This window comes from Polypterus senegalus, chromosome 12 (genome assembly GCF_016835505.1).
Source record: "Polypterus senegalus isolate Bchr_013 chromosome 12, ASM1683550v1, whole genome shotgun sequence".
Lineage (NCBI taxonomy): Eukaryota > Metazoa > Chordata > Cladistia > Polypteriformes > Polypteridae > Polypterus > Polypterus senegalus.
This window is the reverse complement of record NC_053165.1, coordinates 165,408,871-165,429,121: the sequence shown is the minus strand read 5'-3', so window position 1 is coordinate 165,429,121 and position 20,251 is coordinate 165,408,871. Positions and strand designations below refer to the sequence as shown.

Below are 20,251 nucleotides of genomic sequence, written 5' to 3'. Positions count from 1 at the left end.
AAAGGCGCTATATGCGACAGATACATAGATAAGATACGCGAAAGGCGCTATATAGTAGATACTTTGTTGATCTCAAAGAGAAACTGCACTGGTACGGCAGTCAGCACAAATTATCCAGAATAACAGATTTAATTTATAAAGCGCCTTTCCAATGTTCAGGTTTTCAAAACACAAAATAACGCTGGACAGAAACAAATATGAAGCATTAAACACCAAATAGGCTAACAGATAGCAGTAGTGCACCGGGGGGCAGCAATTTAGCAACACCAGAGTTTGTGGGCTTGGTGGGCTTCATGACCAGTTCACTTCCAAACAACCTTAATGTTCAAAGTTCTGAACTAGAAATTGAAACAACAAACGGGAAAAATGCACAACGACAGAAGAAAACCACAAACAAACAGCAAATATCCGCGAGATATAAAAGAAATAAATACGTCTCGAGCATAGAGAAAGGCGCTATAAAAATAAAATGTATTGTATGGCCGCAGACCCTCAGACCCGTTTTGCTAATGGCGCCGATGTGCTGTAAATGACAAGGCCGCTTCTTGTGTCACCTGACGTGCTTACAGTGAGGAGACCATATGCACTGATGTGTAAGGCGCTATAAAGGACCTGAAGGTAGTTACCACACCCCCACCGCCAAAGCACCGTGTTAACCTGAGAGTCTCTTTTTCACCAGCCGTTACCTGCAAAGAGCCTTGTGGTGGCACCAACTTGGTGAAGGCTAAGCTTCATTTAAACGGTTTGGCAGACCCAAGGGACATTTTTTCCAGGATCAAAGTGCATTGCTGTCGTCACCAGCGCTGAAATAGTTGGGCTATTAACAACTAGAACTCCCGTCGCCCACACTTGGGATGATTCTGAATAAGTCGTGTCACCCATTCATGACACGGCACGCAGTGAAAGGCACTATAAGGGACTAAGTGTAACACGACGACCCTCAAGTCACTTTTGGTAAACATGTCACTAAAAAACTGACACTTCAACAAAACTTCATTACTTACTAAACTAACGGGACAGGAATCGGTGGACGCGGGAAGCGACAAAGACGTCGCAGTAAACTGAAGGGAGCCTGAAATGGAGCTTTAGTACCAGTGGGCATGTGAGACAGGAGGACCCCAGGGGACCGAGTTTGTTTGCGGCCAGGCCGGGATGACTCAAGTGCGACACGCCCACCCAGCGCGACCAAGTTGTGAGCCAACGTATCTTAATTAGCATAAACCCCGCCCCCGAGCCCTTCAGCGGGCAGTGGGTGGCGGACGGGACGCGCCTGGACATACGAAGTCGCGCTGTCCTGTCCAGACGTCCTCGGGCCATCAAGCTCGACTGTACTTTTCCTCTTTGACGATTTTAGCACGTTTAAAATTTAAATAGCGTCGACAGTGACGTCTGATTAAAGCAGGCATTTCAGCGGAGTCTCAACGGCCAGATGTCACTGTCATTTGGCTCAGGCGTCTTTTATCTTTACTCTCACAGTTCCTCGCTGGCAAAGTTCAGTAGAGATGAAGAGGCAGGAGCTGCGGCTTAGTTCGTGGCTGCTGGTTCAGCCGCGCCATCTTCTCTAGTCATTTGTTGACGTGCTTCACGTCTCCTATGCCCTCAGATGTTTCGGCTTGTTAATACTGAGTCGGTTTTTACTGCTAAAAAGCACACGACCACCCACCCGAAAGGCCATCCTCTGACGAAGGCCCCACTCGCTGCCACCCACGCCTCGGGGCTGCTTGTTCCTTCAGGTCTTGGGGTCTCGCTGGCAATCAGCGTTGTGTTTGATAGAAATGCCGCCCCTTCGTTACTAGAGGAATGATAAATGGCTGCTGCCATCTGACCTTGACGTTCAGCTCCTTTTATCCTGCCACAGCGCTGAGCGCTCATTAGGAATCTGCGAAGGAAAGCGCAAGAAAAGCCGAGCACGTGCTGCCCTCTAGCGGCCACTCGATAGAACCGTCCGGACTCGGCTTGGTTTACGTAATGCGAATTTAGAGACACTTTGAAAGAGCTAAAAGTTTGAAATGCGGGAGCAGTTAAGCGTCAGTGCTTTAAAGAGTGGGCCGTGAACCCCCAAGGAAGGGGTCTGAAATACGAAGAACTGTTAGTGCATGTCTAACAAGTGTGAAGGGGGCAGACGCTTGGGAATATACTTCGTAATTGCTAAATGAATCACACCGTCCATCGGTCAGGCCAGTTCCGGACTAGAAGGGGTCTAATCCAACACCAGGGGGCAGATGGCGCTTCCGGATAGCGAAAGGAGGAGAAGGAGGAGTCCATCAAGAAAAGAGGAGCGAAGAGGGCGTGTCTACTAAGGAGCGGGACATGGCCCCAGACGGGATGGGCGTGGCCACACGTGGCCCATCCAATGATAAACCAGTACTAATAATGGTTTCCCTTAGTTTGGTGTCTGGCTGTCCTCCCTGCACATCTTCACGCTTAGCCCAGGATGACAGCCCAGTCACACCAGTTCTCCAATGGCTCAGTGCACTGAATGTCATGGAGTAAAAGATTAAGAATTTTAAATATTTATTTTTCCTTAATACGACAGGCTGTCTAAGAATGAACACGAACGCACATCCAGTACAGATAAGGCAGCGCTGAGGTGCTCCATCAAATCATCTTCTGTCATCACCTGTAAAAGGACAGGCAGATAATCAAATACGCCAACTGAGAGACGACAGAAAGGTAACGTATAAAAAGAATAAAAGATAGCAAAAACAAAGGGGACACCAGTTTGAAGAAGTGATGGGAACTGATGGAACTGGGGACACGCATGGGAATGGAGAGTGTTTGGCGTGACTCGAATGAGTGGGTTATTGTGGTAGAGAAGGTAACCTTCACCAGATCACATCTGAACTAATAAGAGGGTCCAAAAAGTCAAGAGAGCAGAAGATCTACTGATGGCCACAATGATGCTGAGGATGACGAAGGGCAGGAGACACAAGTCCAGCAGAAGACGAAGTGCAAGGAAGAACAGGAAGATACAATGAGTGCAAATGGAAGGAAATCAAAAAGGCCGCGACATCAACATGTCAGAGTCCAAGGAAATACCAAGGCAAAGAGTGGACTTCTGCTGAGACCAATCTAGGAAGAGAAAGAGAAGAGAGCTGCTGTGGACACGAGGAGGACTATACTGGGAAACACAAAGGCGGATGAAGGGCACACAGCAACGGTTAAGAAGAGGAGCAGAGCTGCCAAACAACAGTACAGAAAAGGACAAGCAGGCCTGGAGGGTCTCAGGAAAGTTCAGCCAGACCGATAAACCAGCAAAAGACAAAGAGGGGAAACCAACTCTGGGAGAAGATCAACGTGGAGGAAAGACTGGGGAGAACAGGTCCATTGAGCCCATCCAACACAGAACCAGCAGCACAAGATCTACCTTTAGACATCAGAAAACCCAACAGATAAGAAATTCAGACAGCCGCCAAGTTGTCTACGCCAGGGCAGGCGCTCAATTGAAAGAGAATGGAGGAGCAGCTCAACAAACCTCTGTGTGACCAAGAGGCTGGACCACCCAGAATTGGACCCTGCGTAGAGCAGATGGCACTGCTGCACATTCTCTGTGTGCCAACGTCATGGACTAGAAGAAAGTCTCCAACTGTCTGGACAGGAAAATCCTCTGGAAACATCTCCGGCATTACGGTGGGCCATAACAAAGCCCGTCGGCATCATCAGGAGCTCATGTGAAGGGGTGACCAGTCTGTGGAGGTCGGCTTACCCTCACTGTTACTCTGCCCTGCACAATGAAGATGTCCGCAGCCCAGTCAAGGACACGAATCCAATGGACATGCGTTACTCAACTCGAGGCTCTGAACTTTGCTGGTGACTCGATCCTACAGACCCTCAAAAGCCAGTAGATGCAGGAGAAGATGAACAACATGGTGAACTCCTCAAAGGCACTTGGTGTCCGCATTAACAAAGGAAAATCCAAGATTCTGAAGGCCACTGCAACTGGCGCAGAGCAATGGAAGGAGTAGAGGTGGCGGTGGCAGCCTTTATCTACTTGGGCAGCGTCACCAACAAACAGGGTGGGCCCAGAAATGATGCAAACGTAAAGGCAAGAAGGACGACTGAGCAGGTGAAGAACATCTGGGATACTCAAGAGCTACCATTGCAATGCCAGTCAGGTCAGGCTTTTCAATAGCAACATTACCTCAGTTTTACTGTACAGAGCAGAAACATGGAGGACAGCCGTGAAGAAAACCAGACGCTCATTAGCAACTGCAAAAGAAAGATCCTCCATATCTGCTGACTGAGAGCCATCCCAAACCGTAGGCCTGAGTGGAGGACAAAGTCCTGTAGATCAGCAAAAGCAGCATCGCCCACAAAGCCCTAAAGGGGACACAGCAAGGTGAGAGGAAGAGAGGATGGCCAAGGGACCAAAGGGGACACCGGAGAGAAAAGCCCACAATCGGGGGGCAGACGTCACTAAAAGTGCAACAGCTGTCAACAAAGGTGGCCACAATATGGATGAATTATGAAGGACGTCACACACTTACAGATGGCACCAGATAATGGACAGACAGGCACGGCAAGCTTCATGTGTCATGGCTCCAAGTACCGTAAACTTCAGAGGACCTCAAGGGACTTTCAGGTCACAAGGCTAGACAACCACAGATCGGCGTGAGGTGTGTGCGTTTGTCCTCATGTGGGTCTTGCTGACACTTATGGTGCCCCTATGCTATGCATCCCTGGGCTCGACTTGCGCCAGTCAGTCTGTACCCCACATGTCTGTCACCGACCGTCATCTTCTACTCATGTTCTACTTTCTCACGTGTAAAACTTGGTACCCCGACACTCAGCCAGTGGGAATGCAGGGGCCGCTTCTCCTGGTCACGAGTTCACCCTTCCATCTCTGAAATACCACCAGCTTCATCATCTGGACGTTTACTGCTCATTTCTTAGGGAGGTGATGTGAACGATGAGTTGGGTGACAGTAAAGGTGCCACACTGAACAATAAGGCAAACAGAGAGACAAAGCAGAAGTGACAGATTTGAAAGGCACTACATAACAGAAAAAATAAAATGGGAAATGGGCACCGTGGTCAATAAGTGAAAATGAATGGGCCAGCATACAGTAAAGGTCAATGAATACACAGAAAAGACGCTGGTGACAATTTAGAAAATTAGGGTATACAAAAGATAGACGGCGAGATACAAAAAAACTCTACATGAGTGATTGATGGGCAGACGCAGATGGCATTATAATAATAACATATATAATATTTAGGCACACCAAGTGTACAGTGGCGCTATACACTATGTGACAGACAGAGAGATGTGAAAGGCACTATATAAGAGACAGACAAATGCTCAATGAGAGGTATGGCATATGGTACAAACACAAATGCAGAAGCCGCTATATAAAATAAGACATTTCACTTGGTGTGAAAGGCGCTATAAAACAGAGAGATTGGTGAATTTATTGGAATGAAGCGTACTATATAAGAGATGAAAAGGCACTATATAATAAATAGACAGATGTCTGTGCCAGGCCCCATGTACTGGAAAGGATGACTAGCTAGGCGGCTAGAGCTAGGACTGTTAAACAGATCGATCTGAAAGGCGCTATAAAGTGTTTGCCAGGCTGTTTCACTTTTCAGTCCCTCTGCCTTTTTCTTTTTGGCTCTGATTTTTGAACTCACATGGCTGGACCCTGAAGCAGCTGCTGGCGTCCCATCTTTCGGGTCCTCCTCAGTTATTCTGTGCCAGCATCAGACTTCGGCCATCATCCACACCTTTCGTCTCCTCATTATTGGCTAACCTTCCGTGTTTCTGGACGTTTCTTCTCCTTACTCTCCCACTGCGGTGTTGGCACTTGACGCGATGCCACGAGGAGATGAGTACCCAGACGTGCCAGCTGGAAAGGTTAATAAAAGCAGAGGACGGCTTGGCTTTCAAGTGACTGGCAGATTGCGTGTTCTTAATGAGCGCACTCGCCGGCTCTTCTTGAAAAGGCCACGGCGCTTTTGTCAAAGGTGTCCACCTGGCCACATCTGAGGCGACAGCACCCGTCAGACTGCACGTCTCGCCCCGTCTCGTGCCGTGCCTCGTCCAGGTGCCCCTGCGGCTCGGACATCTGGGAGTCTACCGTGAGTTCGATGCGGTGGGCTTCACGCGCTCGTGCGGCTCCTTCGTCGGGCCGATTGCCGTCCTGGTTAAATAAACAGCAGCAGCAGCAAGACGCCGAGTGCACGCCGCTCACTTGCCCCATTCGTTTAAAGGCGGCCCACGCTAGGCCACCCTCGACCCCCTGCGCCGATGAACGTCTTCACATACAACGAGATTCCCACGAGGAAGTTAAGGTGGCCAAGTGCGGCGTACTGGTGCCGGGTGGGTAATATGGGTGTGAGATCGATAATAAACACCACGACCCTCTGAACGCTTAAAATCAAAACGAGTTTGAAAAAATAAAAAATATAATCGTTTAAGAAAAGAAAGGGCGGCGGTCCGAAAGCGCATCACTGGCTGGGCGGGGCGCGAGGAGCGAGTGGCAGTAGGTTGGGCGGAGCTACAGGTTTGAGTGGGAGGAGACTTTCATGGAGTACGAATAAACGGGAACCCCGGGCAGGCAATAATGTAGGGACGTGACGTCAGAGTTGAGAAACGGCGATTGGTGATGGTACGATGTCACATTACACGACTTTTTAATGATTTTCAGACATGACTGTCATTTACATAATTTCGGAGAGTCCGAGGCAGTCGGTGGTCCAGTAGTGTGACAAGCCCAATGAGTCACTCCAACTAGTCCTCGATTCGCTCCTCAGAAAGGTTTGGTGTTACTGACGACCAATGAATGCTCGTGCAGAAGAAGAGAGCATGTAACACGGCCATGAAGGACACGAGGTGTTTTGGAGATGAGGACAAAATGGGAAAAAGAAAAACAAAATGGAGGCTGAGATTGTGGCCGAACTCGCCATACTTGTAAAGGCTTCATACACGGAGACACATGCCAGTCACAAATTTAGAGCGTGATATTCTCTGATAACGAGATCAGCAGCTGCAGTCTGACATGCCCAGAAGTCACATAAAGCCGACGTGACATTACGTGACGTCTAGTCATTGGGTATGTCACACTCGCTGACAGCGTAGAAACATCTCGTTAGACTCATTAGAGGGTGGTGTTGCTGCTGAGTGACATTTGTGACAAGAAAATTGTGGTGGGGCCATCACAGGGTCTTCCTGCGTGTGTGCAGAGCTCTGTAATGTTAATGTGAACTCACCTCACTAATCAGGCCTGTCCATCTTTGGCAAGACATGCAAGTTGTCACACCTTCCTGTACTTTGTGACACCCTCTGACATCTTCATCACCTGACAGCAAAAGAGATTTAAACAGCAGGGGCTTCGAGCGTCCACTGCTACACAAAACATTTTAGCTGTCAAGCACCTCAACTGAAACGGAAACATCTGAAGTGTCCGATCAGTGACAAAGGACAAGTGGCGATAGCAAGGACAGCACAGGCACCTGACACGCACACCGCGGGCTCAGCTGGTCACTGTGGCGCAGCACATTGGCTCCAGGCTCCCTTGAACCTGCAGCCGCCGATGAGGACACACACGTGAGCAGGGCGTAGGTGCAGAAGTGAGAAGTTGAGTAGTGCAGTGCATCGAATGGACTAAATAAAAAAAGAGAATCCACTTAACAACAGAGAGAATCGGGGGTACAGTGGGGGGTACGGTGGGGGGTCAAAATCAATCCATAAGTAATCCATTACAATGAGGTTCAAATTCTAAGGGCAGGAGATTCTGCTCACCTGTCATGGGACCCTGCAGACACCGCAGACCTCCTGCTGACAGGCCCAGCTATCCTTCTAGCGCAGGCTGGGGTCCCGACACTCACTTCTCTTATGCCCACGTGTGGCACCGGCTGGGTGCTGTGCCCTCTGTGACTCCCGATGCCCCTCCTCGGTCTTACTCAGCGGGTCACTCCAGGTCCCTCTGAGGGACTCTTGTCCCGGCTGCCTGCCTGCCTGCCAGCTTTCCTCTGCACCGGCCCGCTCCTGCTCCTGCCTTCGTCTTCCTCTCTTAACTTCTGGCTTTTTCTACTTCCCTGTTCTCTCCCACCCGCCTCTGCCATGCTGGCTCCTTTTATTGCCTTGATTGTGTGCAGGTGGGAGACGCTGGCACAAATGAGGAACCTGGAGTGATGCTCACATTCACATGTGTTGGCGCGGTCAGCCTGGCACCACAATCATCCCTGGAGTGGCTGGCACTCACGCATACCCGTGCCCACTTCTAAGCCTGCTTGGCACCTCGGCGCATTCCTCACGTTTCTCCACACTCCGGTCAAAAAGGAGCAGCAGACAGCCGGTGAAGTGGAAGGGGCACATGTGGCCTTCCTTGGTGGCTTTATCAAGTCATCCTCAGCAGGTGGTGAAAGTCAAGATGTGGCACAGTGTCCCATGAGTGGCGCCTTCCTTTCTTTTCCACGGAAGTGAACTTTTCCTTCATCATTACTGGTTTCTGCTGCAGGGCCGGAAATGCAAAAAACGCAATAAAAAGAAACAACAGCATCAGCATCAGGTGGTCCTCATGTGAATAAAGACCCCTTCAGGTTACACATGTGCACCCACAGCCAAGGGAACACCATGAAGGCAATGTCACACACCGCCAGACACAAGTCATGCCAGTGAGCTCATGACAGGAGCTTGAGGACAAGCCGAGGACTCTTCTAAACATTTTAAGAACAAATCAAAGGACTTTGGGAAGCCCATTTCTTGCACAACCTGTGCCAGGACTGTGTGCCCGACTGGCCTGTAATGCACAGATGCCATGCTCTGCTGGGCTTCAATGAACGAGCCCTTTACTGGGATGGCCTGGAAGTGCAAGTGGCGCACACTGAGTACGACTTTCTGCCACTTGCCATTTGGCCAGGCTGCCAAGAGGACTTCAGTTCCCAGCATTCACCATGTATGCCCTGGGGCTGATGGGCGAGTGGTGTGGGTGCCAGTCATGATGCCAGCCGGCGTGTTTTTTTGCACGTGCTGTGTAAATGAGGGATGCCCACCTTAAGTGACGCTATTCTCCATCAGATCTCATTTCTTGTTTATTCCTGCTGCCTGAACTCCTAACCCCTGGGCCTGCGTCCCTGTACTGGCTTCCAGGTAAGTTCAGCGCTGATTTCCGAGACCTCCTTCTTACAGATGAAGCCCGAAGCCCTGCTTAACTAAACTGGACTTACCGTCCCGTACAAACCGGACCTTCAACTCAGATCTCCAGAAGCGGTGGGATGACGTCACCTCTGCTGTGACTGGTCTGGCTTAAGGTTGGCGCCGCCATCATTACACCGCCACATATCAGGTTTAGACCAGTATGGCGCCTTCCTTTTAATGTTATTAAACGCAAACAGCAATCAAACCCAACTTCAACCCCCGGCCCCCCAAACAAAGAGAGGACAGGCAGCCAGCAGAGCAGATCTCTGAAGCAGCGAGGCAGGGCGCTTATCAGAAGATGCGACTGATCAGATCCTGCCGTATTTTAAAAGGGCTTAGAAAGAGAATGGCGCCTCCTAACAAAGAGTTTGAGCAAATGGCGTACGGAATACTGGGCACAACAAAGTCACCAACCTGACGAGAGCTCCCCTGGCACCTTGAGAAGCCGGTGCCATTAGTGAGCAATGAGCTCCGACTTCGAGGACACGCGGCTGACTGACTGGCTGTGGTAATTTGGTGCCCACTTTAAAGAGACCCTCTCGTGTGCCCACGTAGCTCAAGCCGCTGGCCATGGGACTGTTTTTAGTTTTGAATTCATTTTGTGTGACACTTGATGAAAGCAGAGAGCAGGCGGGCACTTTGTGGGTGACGAGCCTGGTGTGGAGTCCATTAAGCTTTCCTGTGACGCTCATTTCTTCCTTGCCGCTGTCAGGGTGATGGAGAGCTGATCGGCCCTTGATGTGCTGTCGAGGCGCTGATGTTTGCTTTCACTCCATATAATATCTGCTCTCCGTCTGCATTAGCGTTGGAGAGCCGGCTCAGTCATTAAGGCCGTGTGCCACTCGCTCCATAATGGAGCACCACTGGGCTCCGCTCTCAAGAGCCGTAAGTGGGAGCCGAATGGCTTTTCTCTTTATGGATGTGCGGAGCAGAAGCCAAACAACGTGAGACACGGGCGGGGAGCAGGGATTTGGGAAGACAACCGGGACGTGACAGAGGGAGGAGGTCTGCCAGCTGGCCCGTGAATATGTTTGGGACTGGCAGAGCAGGCAGTGAGCACTGGATGGAGAGGCACAGAAGTGTGGCAAGGCGAATGGCGATGAGGTTGGTAGAGGCCAAGAGGGCAACTGGCAAGCCAGATGGCATTGGAGCAACAGGAGCTGGGAGATTCATGGACAGGAAAATGGATGAGTGCCCTCGACACGCCCAGATATCTAAAATCACTGGCAAAGCCGTTTAGTGTGACAGGGACGTACCACGCTCTCAGGCAGCAAGTCAGGTAGTGTGCCAAGGCTCGTCTCCCCCAGCACCATCGGAGCCCTTCCCAGCTGAATATGGTGGTCACACACAGTCCACCGTCCAGCTTGTGTATGTGGGCAGCCTCCTGTGATGCCACTTTAATGTCAGTGCCCCTTGCCATGCCCCAAATACACCTGTGCACACCCCCCACCCCCAACTGCTAATGACCCCATTAGGAGAGAAGAACAAGAAAAATAAGGTGAAGGATTTAATGAGGTTGTTCAAGTCAGCGGCTCTGCCAAGGCAGAATTCTTACTACAGATAAGTGCTGCTGGATTATGTGGGCAATAAAAAAAATTAATAGGCAGAAAAGAAGGGCTGGTGAGATAAGAAGGTGCCCGCCCAGAGCCTGGCAGCAGTTTTATGGAAGATGATCCCAGGAGAAATAATGTTTAGTCATAATTAAAAAGAAGACACAGAGGCAATTGAAGAGTGAGGGCATCACAGGGACCAGCTGCCAATGAGGCCCATGACACTCATCAGTGCCCGCGTATGTGAAGTGGCCCAGCGATCTGCAGGCAGGTGCATGTTAGCCCTTGGTGTGCTCTCATCAGCCCCATTGCCCCAGGTGTCAGGTTTGTGCCTTTGTCCTGACCACCGCTGGCACTGAAAGGCTACCTCTACTCTACACCTTGCAATGTCACCGTGGGCATCACTTTTAACATCTCCCCAGGATTTCTGTCACTGTGCCCCTCTGCCTGTACAGCACATCAAAGTAGAGGGAGGCCGGTGAAGGAACAAAACGGAGGTCAGGACATGAAAGGCTGCAGGACTCTCATTAGCTCAGTGGCGGCCATTGGAGTCCTCTGAGTCACCAAGCCACCAAATCTGACCAGTGCCACAGAGAGAAGTTTAGAAAGCATCCTGAATTAGCAGTAGGGCAGCGTGGCCTGTTGTCACCATGAGGTTATCATGGAGGTTAACCAGCTGGCCCAGTGAGTGGGTGACAGTGGACCCCATGATGGACGGGCACCGTTGGTCCTGTCTGTGAAGAGTCAGCAGTCAGATGATGGGCACCTCCTGTCATCTGGATGGGTGGGCCAGAGTAAGAAACATGTGAAGGGTGGGGAAGAGGCGGAGCCACAGATGGGTCAAAGGTGAAGGGAGTAGCTGAGGAGTCACGGGGACTTCACCCGTCTGCTGTAAACATAACAGAAAGTGCCCAAGAAATGGAAGGAATGGCACGGGGGCCACTCATGCAGGCAACAGGAAAAGCAAAATATCGAGGCACTGCGTCCACATGCCAACCACGTCACAAGCCTCCAGAGCCTTTGAGAAAGTGACCTCCGAGAAGGTGACTGCAGGCAACTCACCCGCCGTGTGCCAACGCCGCGTTGCGGCTGACTCTGCATTTATATTACATTTTATACACTCGACATAATGAGTTTCTTCTGCTTTTGGAATTCTCCATCGGTATCAGAAAATGAGAAAACAGCGGCTTGTGGTCGGGAATCACGAGGTGTCACTGCGGCGATGGCCTTCTTCAATCACAGGCCTGTGCAGACACTCAACTCGAGCTGAGGAATTATCAGATGATGGCAGCAAGGGAGTGTGTGTGTGTGTGTGTGTGTGTGAGGGGACCTGAAGAGTGTCAGCACACGGATAGAAAAGGGCAGTCTGGGGGTCCGCCTGTCCATCGGCTCCTGCCTGTCTAATAGAGCGCCTTTCATGTCTGTCTGGCACTTTAACGTCTCTCTACAGTGTATAGCGCCTCTCCTATTTACAGTTAACTACCTCGTATATAACATCCGCCACATCTCTGTGTCTAAATGGTCCCTCTAGTATATAGCGCCTTTCCTGTCATCAATTAAAAAAGGACTTTCACGTCTGTCTGTGTGTCTCATACACAGAAACAGCTTTGATATTCATCTACTGTAGGCGCCTTTACTGAGCTACACCACATGGCACGTTGTTCGATGTAGCTGACAATTATATAGCGCCTTTCCTATCTCTCTGTCTTTCCTGTCTATAAGTCGATTACACACGGACTAACATACCCATGCGCCATCTGTGATGTGGGGTCTCTTTAATACAGTGCCTTGTCTATCTGTCATATAGTGCCTTTCATATCTATCTATCTCTCTATCTATCATTCTTTTCTTTTTATGTACCTCTAGCTATCCATCCATCCATCCATTATCCAACCCGCTATATCCTAACTACAGGGTTACGGGGGTCTGCTGGAGCCAATCCCAGCCAACAGAGGGCACAAGGCAGGAAACAAACCCCAGGCAGGGTGCCAGCCCACCGCATATATCTATCTAGTATATAGTGTCTTTCACATCTCTCTCTCTCTATCTATTATATAGTGCCTTTCACATCTCTCTCACTCTATTATATAGTGCCTTTCACATCTCTCTCTCTATCTATTATATAGTGCCTTTCACATCTCTCTCTCTATCTATTATATAGTGCCTTTCACATCTCTCTCTCTATATCTATTATATAGTGCCTTTCACATCTCTCTCTCTCTATATATAGTGCCTTTCACATCTATCTCTCTCTATCATATAGTGCCTTTCACATCTCTCTCTCCCTATCTATTATATAGTGCCTTTCACATCTCTCTCTCTCTATCTATTATATAGTGCCTTTCACATCTCTCTCTCTCTATCTATTATATAGTGCCTTTCACATCTCTCTCTCTATCTATATATAGTGCCTTTCACATCTCTCTCTCTATCTATTATATAGTGCCTTTCATCTCTCTCTCTCTATCATTATATAGTGCCTTTCACATCTCTCTCTCTCTCTATCTATTATATAGTGCCTTTCACATCTCTCTCTCTATATATATATTATATAGTGCCTTTCACATCTCTCTCTCTATCTATCATATAGTGCCTTTCACATCTCTCTCTCATCTATTATTATAGTGCCTTTCACATCTCTCTCTCTCTATCTATCTATTATATAGTGCCTTTCACATCTCTCTCTCTCTCTATCTATCTATTATAGTGCCTTTCACATCTCTTTCTCTCTCTCTCTCTCTCTATCTATTATATAGTGCCTTTCACATCTCTCTCTCTCTCTCTATCTATTATATAGTGCCTTTCACATCTCTCTCTCTCTATCTATTATATAGTGCCTTTCACATCTCTCTCTCTCTATCTATTATATAGTGCCTCACATTATATAGTGCCTTCTCTGTCTTATATAGTGCCTTTCGTCTCTCTCTCTTCAATTATATAGTGCCTTTCACATCTCTCTCTCTCTCTCTATCATTCTTTTGTTTTTATGTACCACAAGTGGTATGCCAAACTTTGGGCCCCCCGGCGTAAAATGTCAGTATGTGTGAATAGTTAAGCGAGGAGAAGACGAGCTGACCACCAAAGGGCATCAAGTTCAAGACGACGTGTTTTCTTTCCGTATTTTATGTGTTATTTTATTTTAGTGTGTTGTTGTTGCTTTTCACAATTGTACAGAGAATAAAGGAAAGGAGCTCCACACAAACGTTTGGGCAGCCTAAGATCTTGGAGGTCTCAGATGACTTTTCCCAAGGTGGTCTCGTTCACAGTCAGGTGATGTGAACGTCAAAGCTGTCTAAATTCTCAGACTCCTCACAGCCCGCTTGTCCCAACAGTCAGCAGCCTTGGGCTCCCCTAAGCAGCTCCCCAACATCGTGAAGAATGAAGGAATTGATGCTCACAAAGTCCAAGAAGGCTACAAGAAGGTGTTTTCAGGTCGCTGTCTCCTCAGCTCATAAGGTTATTAAGTAAAGGCAGTTAACAGGAATGGTGGAGGTCAAGCGGAGGTCTGGAGGACCAAGAAAACTCCTGAAGGAACTTCTTCCTGGACTGCTAGAAAGGCAAATTAAAACACCTTCAGGAAGATTCAGCGGACGCTGGCGTGGTGGCAGACTCTTCTACTGTGCAGTGACACCTGAAGAAATAGGACTTTTATGGTAGAGCCGGCAGAAGAAATCCTTCCCTGTGTCCAAAGCACAAAGTTCAGCACCTGAGGTCTGCAAATGAACATCTAAACAAGCCTGATGTGTCTGGAAACGAGTCCTGCGGACTGATGAAGTCAAATAGGATTTTTTGGCCACAATGTGCAAAGGTCAGTCAGTCAGTCAGTCAGTCATTGTCCAACCCGCTATATCCTAACTACAGGGTCACCGGGGTCTACTGGAGCCAATCCCAGCCAACTCAGGGCACAAGGCAGGAAACAAACCCCGGGCAGGGTATGTTTGGAGGAAAAAAAAAAGGGTCCGCATTCCAGGGAAAGAAGACGAAATCGACGACGTGAACACAGGAAGACTTTTCAGAAAATCCAGAAACTGGAGACTTCAGCAAATTGTGCCGCCATCTTACTGAGGTAGAAAGTGGTGAGGAAACACGTGAAGTGACCCAACCAGCAACAGGGACAGTGAACCAAAGGACCTCAGCCACACGGCCAGAAAATCCTACAAATATAATGAGAACAACTCACAAACCCCAGACTCACAGCCTAGAAATGTCGACAATATCCAGGAGCCCAGACAGTAGCGTGACGCCATCTTCTATTGGTGGACAGCACATACGTCATGTGACCTCTGACCAGCAGTAGGCATAGCAACCGTAAACAATGGCCAGTAAATAACATGCTGACCAAAAATATACCACAGCAAAGGAAACAACACAGAAACCCACGGAAGTCATCCAGAACCGGGACGCAATAAGTCATGTGACTGGCAACAGGCATAGTAACCGTAAACAACATGGCCGTGGCAAAGCAAAAACACACAAAATGGTGGCACCTGCAACCCAAACTTCACAAAATAACAACAGAAATATGAACGCATCTAAAACTACCGTAAGGAGTCAGGGTTCTCTGCCACAAACCACGAGAGTCCCTCTAAAATGGCATCTTCAAAAGCCACCTCTGTGTTTGTCATGAAGTAGAAACTCCCGCTGCCACCCAAGATTTGCTCCTTGTCTGCCATGGCCACCTCTCCACTCCTGGCATTAACAAGCAGGGTCATGAGACCACCCTGCCCTGGTCCCACTAGCCCGAGCCCAGCGTAGACTAAGAATCTGATAAAAGGGAGAGGACAGTCACGAAGTAAGTGACACCGAGCTTTAGGCAGCATCAGTGTGACGCCTCCACATGGCCTGCTGTTTCCTTCTGATTACTGTCCCTCAGCCCTGAACGGATCGAACAGAAACGAGTCTGCGCTGCCCTCTGGGATAAGAGGCGTGTGGTGTGGACGGGCGCACAGCTAGCGTAGACGGCGTCACCCCCTCCAGTATCCAGGCCCAGATGTTTGCTTAGTTTCTTTACACAACCCAAGGTGCACCACTCGGAAAGGTTAAACTCTACTTTGACATTTTACTTTTGACAGGACGCCGCCGATCGATCCTGCTGCCCTCCATCTGCTGGGACCTGAGGGGCCTTTTAGGGAGGCACCTCTTTAATGACACCTGGCAGTAGCAGTGCCCATGGGCGATGTGGGGGCTGCCATCTGGGTAGGGTGTGGAGGACTGGAATGATAAAAGTGTCACATTGGGCACCAGTCTGTGTTTTATAATGCAGAGGAGGAGGCGTAGTCGCAGTATTGGGATGTGAAAGGCGCTATATAATAGATAGAGAGATAGATAGATAGATAGATGTGAAAGGCACTATATAATAGATAGATAGATAGATAGATAGATAGATAGATAGATAGATAGATAGATAGATAGATAGATAGATAGATGTGAAAGGCACTATATAATAGATAGATAGATAGATAGATAGATAGATAGATAGATAGATAGATAGATAGATAGATAGATAGATAGTGATAGATAGATAGATAGATAGATAGATAGATAGATAGATAGATAGATAGAGTGAAAGGCACTATATAATAGATAGATAGATAGATAGATAGATAGATAGATAGATAGAGTGAAAGGCACTATATAATATAGATAGATAGATAGATAGATAGATAGATAGATAGATAGATAGATAGATAGATAGATAGAGTGAAAGGCACTATATAATAGATAGATAGATAGATAGATAGATAGATAGATAGATAGATAGATAGATAGAGTGAATAGCTATATAATAGATAACTAGATAGATAGATAGATAGATAGATAGATAGATAGATAGAGTGAAAGGCACTATATAATAGATAGATAGATAGATAGATAGATAGATAGATAGATAGATAGATAGATAGAAAGGCACTATATAATAGATAGGTAGATAGATAGATAGATAGATGAAAGGCGCTATATAATAGATAGATAGATAGATAGATGAAAGATAGATAGATAGATAGATAGATAGATAGATAGAAAGGCACTAGATAGATAGATAGATAGATAGATAGATATGAAAGGCACTATATAATAGATAGATAGATAGAGTGAAAGGCACTATATAATAGATAGATAGATAGATAGATAGATAGATAGATAGATAGATAGATAGATGTGAAAGGCACTATATAATAGATAGATAGATAGATAGATAGATAGATAGATAGATAGATAGATAGATAGATAGATAGATAGATAGATGTGAAAGGCACTATATAATAGATAGATAGATAGATAGATAGATAGATAGATAGATAGATAGATAGATAGATAGATAGATAGATAGATATTAGGGGCTGTTTGTAACCTGGCAGGGATAATTTGTAACTTCCTGTCACCAGAATACTGGTCAGAATAACAAAGTGAAGCATAACATTTATTTATTTATTTATTTATTTATGTATTTATGTATTTTATTTATAAATGTTTCAATGCATTCCATCCTCTGAAGACTCATTTTGTGGTTTATATCACTAAAAAGACTCCCTCTAGGCATCACATAGATGGATAGACACTACTAAAAAGACACTCAGTGAAAGGCACTATACAGAAATAAGTAGAGCAGAGGGCGCTCTTGAGCCTCACCCACTGCCTGAATGTGTTGATTGGCCAACAGGAGGCGAGACTGGTGACATCGCCCCATAATTTGAACCTAAGGACAGGGTAAAGAGAACTGGAATGCTGGAAATAAGATGACAATGAATATGTGGAAGTGTCACGGGGAGGAGGAGCCAACATGGAGATGAATTGTGTTTCTAAAAATGGTGCCATCTTCACCAAGGGGTAGCCACCGCTGTGCAGAGGTGACGTACTGCAGTACTAAAAGACGAGCTGGAGCCATGACTGGCAACACAGTGTCACTCATTCCAATCAGGGATTGTGTGCTGCCCCCTGATGCTCTGAAGTGAATGTTCTCAGCTCCTTCCAGACCCCCAAGATGCTGCCCCTTAAGGCTTTATTTTATTCCTCGACTTTGTACGGTGGGCGGGGGCCATGCCACGGGGTGACTCTGCACTTGACTTAAAGCTGATTGGCTGCTGCCTAATGCCCTGAAGGGAACATCGTCAGCTCCCACCAGCCTTCTGAAACGCTGCCCCCTAATGACCTGGAGGAAAGTCTGCCCCCTGCAGGCCAGACGGTAACGTCCTCACTTCTTGCCAGCCATGCCACTCTTTCAGAAAGTTGCCGCGGTTTCACCTTTCCCAGCTGGAGGTCCTGAGTGCCAGGACGAGGCACAATCCTTTTTCACAAACCATCTTTTTAAAATGCTAAGGATGGCCCCCGTGGCACGTTAGATGTGTGGTGTTCTCTTATCCTTAACTCTTTTAATGCTGAGCATGTCACTTGTGATGGCTGGGCATCCTGCCCAGGGTATGCCCTGTTGCTTTGGCTCTCCTACACTCTGACTTCACATAATAAAGCCGCTTGAAGTGAATATTTTGTGTGCTGTGGATGCGCGTATTTTAGATTTCTCCCAAATTTAGCTCTGTAGATTAATGTCATTTGTGACTTTCCCTTTGCAGGAGGTTAGGAGTCTGCTGGATTTGGGCAGAGGAGGCACACAGCTGTGCCACTGAATGCAAACATGAGACACGTGGCATGATTTGTGAGGAATGACGGTATGAATTATTGAAGAGACCATTCTGTGGTGCGACCTTGAATTATGTACAATTACTGAATACGTGTTCTCTCTTAGAGGGGCTGCAAATCAATGCTTGGCATTTTTAAATGGCCTAATTGAGCTGCCCATGGCACTAATCTCTCAAGAGGCACAAGAAGCTCACTAAATGCACATTACGAGCTGTTTTTGTCATGGGATCTCATGGATCATTTTTATAAGTTCACCAGATTTTAACCGTATACCCTAATTGTCCTCGGACAGATGCACGTACAGTATGTGCAGTCCGTCGTTTAAATGGCTTATTCAGAAACACCCTGATTAAGTGGGCACTGCCAGCGGATGTTGGCAGCATCCATCTAATGAGACTGCTTGTATAGAACAGCAGATACTTACAAGCGCCACCCACTTGTGACTCCACCCCATACCACACAGACCCACCCTTTTTCAGCTCAATGCTCCTCCCAGAGCCCTAAATTAGCCTACTAAGTCCACAACTCCAGTTCAACTGACCACGCCTACTTAGAGCCCAGTGACACCAAACCTGCCTACACAGGCCACACCTCCAGCTGAGCTAGCCACTCCCACTTCTTCTGCCCCTGGCTAGCATGTGTGCTCCTGCCGGGACGGTTGACCTCACAAGGCCTCATTTGCTCCCACCCGGCCCCGTGTGCACAGAGGCGTCCCACCCTGGACTGAACCTTGTGCTCATCGGTGCCAGGGCAGGCTCTGCCTTCTTGCTACCGGCATTGGGAACAAGCAAATAGAGAAGATGGATGGAGGGATCGGTGGGCACCTGTAACCCAGGAGGCTCAGCTTGGCTTTGTGATTCAGTTTAGTGAGGACACGACTCGGTGGCCCTGCAGGACCGGGATGGGGTGACAGTTTGTTGAACTTTCATTTCTTTGTCATTTGTTGTATTATTACTACTATAAAGAAAGGTCTGAGGCCTATCAAAGGAGCAGGCTGCCCCGATGTTGGGTTCAGTGTATAAACTAATATCATTAATAATTACAAAATGAAGACCAAACACAACATGAATGTGGTGAGCACAGAAGATGCCCGACCTAAAGGACCAGCGAGTGAAGCACTGACTGGGCAAAACAAAAGGGTTTTGGGGCTGAGATTCAGCAGCTCCAGAATAACCAAAAGGGTGAGCAGGTCTCCAAACAAGCAGAGGAGCGAGGCCAGGCCTCACCCCAGGTAGCCTAGCCCCAAACTCAAACAGCAGGCTTTTCAGCCTACACAGGCCTTACGATGGACTTCGAAATACTCAAAAATGTACTTTAAGGGAGAGGGCGTCTGTAAAACTCTTGAAAGACGAGGCTGACAAATCAGCGATGAACATTCCAGTTCCTCGATGTCTGCAGCTTTGTATTTTTCTGCTCTCTCTCTTGCATTACGACACTTCTCAGGCTTCGCCCATAAAGATGACCGTTTTGTTTGTCGTGTTTATCATGTCAAGTGTTTGCTGGCTTTGCTGGGAGGCTCTTGTGAAGTGGTAGTGCAGATTGTGTGCACCACCTGTTGGAATGAAAAAGGCAAAGCACCTTGGAAAGGGAGTGTGGAGAATGACGTCCTCGAGTGTCATGGAGGCGAGTGACTCTGTAAGAACGGCGGACTGCAGTTCCACTCTCCTGACTCTGCCCTCAGATTGAAGTTCACAATCTATCATGGGCTGGGCCAGCTATTATTCGGGGTCAGGGGTTCACACGGACCTCCTTTCTGTTGAGCTCGATCCTTTATTTCTGGTGGCCAGTGATGGCCTCCAGGCCTGCTTCTTGATTTTGGGGGCCAGGCTGGCCTCATCCTTATGTTTGAGCCAGCAGAACAAGCCCAGAAGATGTGATCAGGAAATTAACTGACAGAAGGGGGATTTGAGTTCAGAGAAACGCGC

The 20,251-nt window shown here is 47.9% G+C and overlaps 1 protein-coding gene across 3 annotated transcripts in view; it reads right to left on the bottom strand.

The window, feature by feature from the left end:
- Window positions 1-1,846, bottom strand: part of zgc:162160 (uncharacterized protein LOC561782 homolog) — a 28,799-nt gene extending 26,953 nt beyond the window's left edge. Inside the window, exon 1 of one of the 3 annotated variants that reach the window (XM_039770702.1) lies at window positions 1,827-1,846. The gene's annotated coding sequence lies outside the window, so the exon portion shown is untranslated. Of the gene's footprint in view, window positions 1-1,663; window positions 1,785-1,826 lie in introns of those variants that run through there. The other 2 variants (XM_039770697.1, XM_039770699.1) reach the window with 2 other exon arrangements.
- Between the last annotated feature and the right edge of the window lie 18,405 nt (window positions 1,847-20,251).